Source organism: Tupaia chinensis, unplaced genomic scaffold, assembly GCF_000334495.1.
Source record: "Tupaia chinensis unplaced genomic scaffold, TupChi_1.0 Scaffold147003_1, whole genome shotgun sequence".
Taxonomy (NCBI): domain Eukaryota; kingdom Metazoa; phylum Chordata; class Mammalia; order Scandentia; family Tupaiidae; genus Tupaia; species Tupaia belangeri.
In genome coordinates this window covers 594,497-600,496 of record NW_006206856.1, presented here as the reverse complement: position 1 = coordinate 600,496, position 6,000 = coordinate 594,497, and positions in this window count along the sequence as shown.

Here is a 6,000-nt window from a genome sequence, read left to right as displayed (position 1 = left end):
TCCTTTTGTTTCGGGAAGGAACACCACCCCATAAAAAAAAAAAAAAAAAAAAAAAAAAAAAGCATAATTCCACCTAAAGAAAACCACTGGATTTTTTGGTGTGTGACTTTTTTGAGAGGTTTTTGCTGTAGGGCATGTGATCTCACCAGAGAGATAGAGATATAGAGCGAGAAAGTGAGAAATCACCCCCCAGGGGGATTGGCCACACCTCAATCCTTTCTTTTCTATTCTCCTCTTGGGATTTTAGGCACACATGCACAAGGACCCAGTGTGAATTTTAAGCTGCCAGGTCCGGGACTCAAACCACAGTTGACCATGTAGGAGTCCAACACCTTAACCACTGTGTTACCTGCTGGTCCCTATGTGACTTTTCAAAAATTGAATTTTTTTAAAAGAACTATTTATTTTATTTATTATTCTCATTTTTCAATTTGATCAGAAAGAGACAGAGGGAACCAGCAGTTAGCGTTATGGCTATGTCGCTGGACTCCCACATAGTCAACCGCGGTTCATGACCCGGACCCGGTGGCTTAAAACCCACGCCAGGCGTGTGTGCGTGTGTGCCCAAGATCCCAAGAGGAGGATGGAGGAGAAGGGATTGCAGCGTGACCATCCCCCCTAGGGGGTAATTTCTCGCTTTCTGTCTCTATGTCTCTATCTCTCTGGCGAGCGCACACGCCCTCTAGTGAAAACCTCTCCACAAAAAAAAAGAAAAAGAAAAAGAAAAAGACAGAGAGAGAGAGAGGGAAAGTGAGAAAGGAAGCCACCAGGTCCAGGACTTGAACAGTAGTTGACCATGTGGGAGTCCAGTGCCTCAGTCTCCATGCCACCTGCCGACCCTAGATTTTATAAAATTGGTCAGAGGACATATAAACTCTTTTTTTTTTGGAGAGATTTTTTCCGCTATAGGGCATGTGTGCTCGCCAGACAGACAGAGAGAGACATAGAGACAGAAAGTGAGAAATCACCCCCCAGGGGGGATGGTCATGCTGCAATCCCTTCTCCTCCATTCTCCTCTCGGGATCTTGGGTATGCACGCACACGCACCTGGCGTGAGTTTAAGCCACCGGGTCCGGGACGCAAACCGCGGTTGACTACGTGGGAGTCCAGCGACATGGCCATTATGCTAACTGCTGGTTCCCAGAGGACATATAAACTCTTCAGAGACAGAGACGAAGGGGATGGTCATGCCGCAATCCCTCCTCCTCCATTTCTCCTTCCTTCTGGGATTTTGGGCATGCATATACATGTGCCCAGTGTGTTTCTCAAGCTGGGTCTGGGACTCAAGCCATGGAGTTGACCAGGTGAGATCCAGTTGCCTTAACCAATGTACTACTGGCGAGTCCAAGAAGAACATCTGTTTATTATTATTTTTTAATTATTTATTCATTCATTTATTTTAATTTGACCAGAGAGAGACACAGAGAGAGAGAGGGAGGAAGCAAGAAAATAAGCCACCAGATTCAGGACTTGAACCATGGTCAGCCATGTGAGAGTGTCGAGCGCCTTAACCACCACACTACCTGCTGGTCCCCATTTGTTTATTTTCAAAAAGATTTGTTTAATTTTATTTGCCAGTATTATTATTATTATTTAATTTGACCAGAGAGAGAAAGGGAAAGTGAGAAAGTAAGCCACCAGCTTCGGGAATCAAACCACGGTTGGCTATTTGGGAATCTAGAGCCTTAACCAGCATACCACCTGCCAGCCCTGAGTCATTTGTTTATTTAAAAAAAAAATTTATGTCCCATTTAAAAATTTTAAATTATTACTCTTTTTAAACATTTGCTATAGGGTGTGTGCACTCACCAGAGAGAGAGGGAATGTGAGAAAGCAACCCCCACAGGAGATGGCCATATCATAGTTCCTCCTCCGTTCTCTTCTCAGAATTTGAAGCAGGCATAGACAGGTGCCTGGTGTGTTTTTCAAGCAGACCTGGGACTTGAACCATGCAGTCAGCCATGTGGAGTCCAGAAACCCTAACTACCTCCTCTCTGGATGGCCCTCATGTGTTCATTTGACAATTACTGATTTATTACAATTGTTATGAAGAAAATAAACAGGGTCAAAGGACAGGGGCCTGAGAGGGGCTGTGGAGTGGGGTGGGGTACATCTGTACCAGGCCAGGTCAGGCCAGGCCTAGCTTGGGTCATCGTGAGTTCTTTTTTAAAATTGTTGAGGTTAGCCAGTGGTGTGAGGTTAAGGTGGCTGGATCCCATGTGGTTGATTATGCGGTTTGAGTCATGAACCTGGCAGGCTTAAAAAACACCATGCTCGTGTGCGTGCATATCCAAAACCCCCAGAGGAGGATGGAGGAGACAGGACTGTGGTGTGGCCATCCCCTTGGGGGTGCCTTCTCTCTCTGGTTTGCATGCCCTCCACCATAGTCTTCTTTTTTTTTTTTTAATTGTCAGGATCATATGAAATATACCATTTTATTCATTTTCGAGTTAGCATTTTTGAGTTCTTCAAAGACATCATTTTTACTAGCTTTTCTTCTATTTTTTTTAAACCAATGTCTGAATAGTCACTTTTTTTTTTTTTAAGGAACTCAGTCATTTATTTTTTTATTTTATTTTATTTTTAAGAGGTTTTTGCTATAGGGTGCATGCGCTTGCCAGACAGAGAGAGACAGAGAGACAGAAAGCGAGAAATCACCCCACAGGGGGGATGGCCACACCATAACCCCTTCCCCTCCATCCTCCTCTGGGGACCTTGGGCACGCACGTACACGCGCCCAGCATGAGTTTTAAGCCACCGGGTCTGGGACGTGAACCGCAGTTGACTACATGGGAGTCCAGTGACACAGCCATTACGCTAACTGCTGGTCCCTCATTTGTTTTAATTTGACCAGAGAGAGACGTCTTTTTTTTTTTGATGTTGTTGACAAAGGATGCATGGGTTCTCCAGAAGCAGAGAGACAGAGTCATAGAGGGAGAGAAATCGCCCCCACAATGGGACATGGTCACGCTGCAATCCCTTCTCCATTTCTCTGCCCTCTCAGAATTTGGGGCACACATGCACCCTCATCTAGCATGTTTTTCAAGCCCCCAGAGCTGAGATTCAAGCCCCGAGGTTGGGCACATGGAATCCCTTTGTCTTAAACACCAGGCCACGGAGCCACTAGCTTTCCCATTACAGGGCGACATCTCATTTATTAACTGCTCTTTAACGATGGGTATTGGGACTGCTTCCAGCTTTTTACGATGAAATATTATCTTCTAGTTAATATTTTGGTACCTCAATCTTTGGCTTTTGTAAGTTCTCTCCCGAGTTCTGAATGGAAAACTGCTGGTCAGAGTGGCAATCCTTCCAGAGCTCTGGGTGTGTGTTTGGCAGAGTGCTCTCTGGAAAGTCTGGTTCTGCCACTTGGTCACCTTTGTCTCTTACAGGCTAGGTCCCATTGTGCACTTGAAAGAGACAGAGAGGGAGAAAGAGAGCCAGAGAGAGAGAGAGAGAGGAAGGAATTCAAATCTTGCATGACCTTGGGTGAATCCCTGTCCTTGGGTCCTCAGTTTCTTCACATCTGTAAAGTGGGCTTATTTTTACAACACACAGAGATTGCACTCACCCTGTGTGCCAGGTCCTGTGTGCCAGTCAGAGCCCCCTGGGGCCGTTCTCTTTCTGAGGTGACAAATCTGAGCAGGTTCAGAAGCGCTGGAAGATGCTAATATTTGGTTTGGAGCCAGCAGGTGACACAGTGGATAAGGTGCTGGACTCTCGCATGGCAGACTGTGGTTTGAGTCCCCAGACCCTGCAGCTTGAAAATCTTGCTGGGCATGTGTGTGTGCTGTGCCAAAAATCCCGAGAAGAGAACGAAGGAGAATGGATTGCAGAGTGGCCACCCACTGGGGTGGAGGGTGACTTCTCTTTCCTTCTCTCTCTCTCTCTCTCTCTCTTTCTCCAGCGAGTGCACACATCCTATGGCAAAAACCTTAAATCAAACAAACAAAAAGAATGCTAACATTTTTAGGTCTGCACCCATTAGCTTTTTTGGGCCTTGGTATATAGGAATGAGAGGGTACTGGACCCCACACCTTTTAGCAAATTAAAGTAAAAAACCAAGCACAGCTTTGGGCTGGACAGTGGCACAGCAGGAAAATGCAATGCTCGGAGAGGTAGACTCACGTGGGAAGGATGCTAGTTTACATCTGGAGACCTCCTTGGGTATACCAAGTACAGGTGAATCTGTGAACTGGGCTCCCAAGAGGAGCATAGAGGAGCATAGGAATTGCAGCATGGCCAGCCACCCTGGGGGGTGGGGGGGAGGTTCTTGCTTTCTGTCTTTCTCTGTCTCTCTGACAAGTGCAACTGCCCTATAGTAAAAATCTCTCTCAAAAAAAAAAAAAAATTGGGGGCGGGCAGGTGGTGTGGTGGTTAAAGGCACTGGACTCCCACATGGCCAACTATGGTTCAAGTACTGGACCTGGTGGCTTGCTTTCTCACTTTCTCTCTGTCTGATCAAACTGGAAAATAATCATGATAATAATAATAATAAATAAAGTTAAATAAAGCAATTTAAAAAATCGCAGCTTAAATGAGACATAATGAATACACCAAGAAATTCACTTTTTTAAAACCTACAGTTCAGTAACTTTTAGTATTGGAGAATAGAGACAAAAACCAACCAAAGTATTTTCCCCTATCATCAAACACACAATATAGCATAGACTAGTTCTGTGATTCCTGGTCACCAAAACGTGTGGGAATTTCTCCCTGCCAAGCAAGCTTATTTGATTTCTCTCGTGAGAGAGTGGCACTGTCGACAGGGTCTCACCATATCAAGATCCCTGTTCTCAGTCCTCTCTCTAGTTGGGATCTTGGGAAGTGGCTGGCACCTCACACATCCACTCGGGATCCAGACCCAAGGTCAGCCATGTGGCTTCCAGGACTGCAGATCGGCCCACTGCTGCCTGATACTGAGGCTGGCCCCACAAACACTTTAAAGTTGTGACTCTTTGGGACCAGCAGTTGGTGTAGTGGCTATGTTGCTGGACTCCCATGTAGTTGGCCGCAGTTCGAGTCCCGGACCCGGTGGGTTAAACTCATGCCGGGTGCGTGTGTGTGCGCGCGCGTGCCCAAGATCCCAAAAGGAAAATAGAGAAGGGATTATGGCGTGGCCATCCCCTCCCCCCCACCCCCCCGGGGTGTGTGTGTGTGATTTCTCGCTTTCTGTCTCTCTGTCTCTGTCTTTCTGGTGAGCACATGTGCCCTATAGCAAACCGCCCCCCCCCAAAAAAAAAAAGTAAATTAAAAAATATAATAAAGTTTTGACTCTTCTGTAAATCTTGCTTGTGAACATCACCGCACATCTTAAGTCTTTCTCCAAGTGAGTCCACACCCTTTTCTACCCCAAGATTACTACAGCACATACACTGGAGTAGCTACTGGTCAACCCCCGTACCCTTTGGCTGGATATTTGCAAGGCCTCTGCTTTTATGCCGTAGCAAACAGCATAGCACTGTGCCTTCTCTCCAGCCAGCACTGTGCTTCTGGGAGAAAGGGCATTTTTCTGGTTGCCACTGCAGACAGGACCCTGCATGTCCTTAGCCAATCCCAGGCCCAGACTGATCAGTGATCTTAAGTCACCCCAGAAGGCCTGGCGCACTGAGACGTCTGACGCTCTGAGAGGTGAGGGCCAGCCCTGGAGCCCAGCCAAGCCCTGCAGGCCTGCTTTTCTGAGCACAAAGGAAAGGTGCCTAGTCATAGTAACTTGCAATTTGAGTGGTAGGGTCAGGATCTGTGGGTTCTGCTCTCCACCCTACAGCTCTACAGCCCATTGGGTCCTGCCCAGGAAGCTGTGTCAGGCAGGGCCAAGCGATGGCAGAGTGCCCAGAACCCGGGCATGGTGAATGGTTTGGGCATTGCCTGCAGTCTGCAAGACCCCGTAGGGAGGGGACCTTCCCTGGTAGCTCCTGTAGGTTCCCTAGTAGGTTCCCTGAACAAGGCCCAGGTGGTGGTGGAGGTTGTGTTTCCCATGGATATCAAAGGGTAGAATTT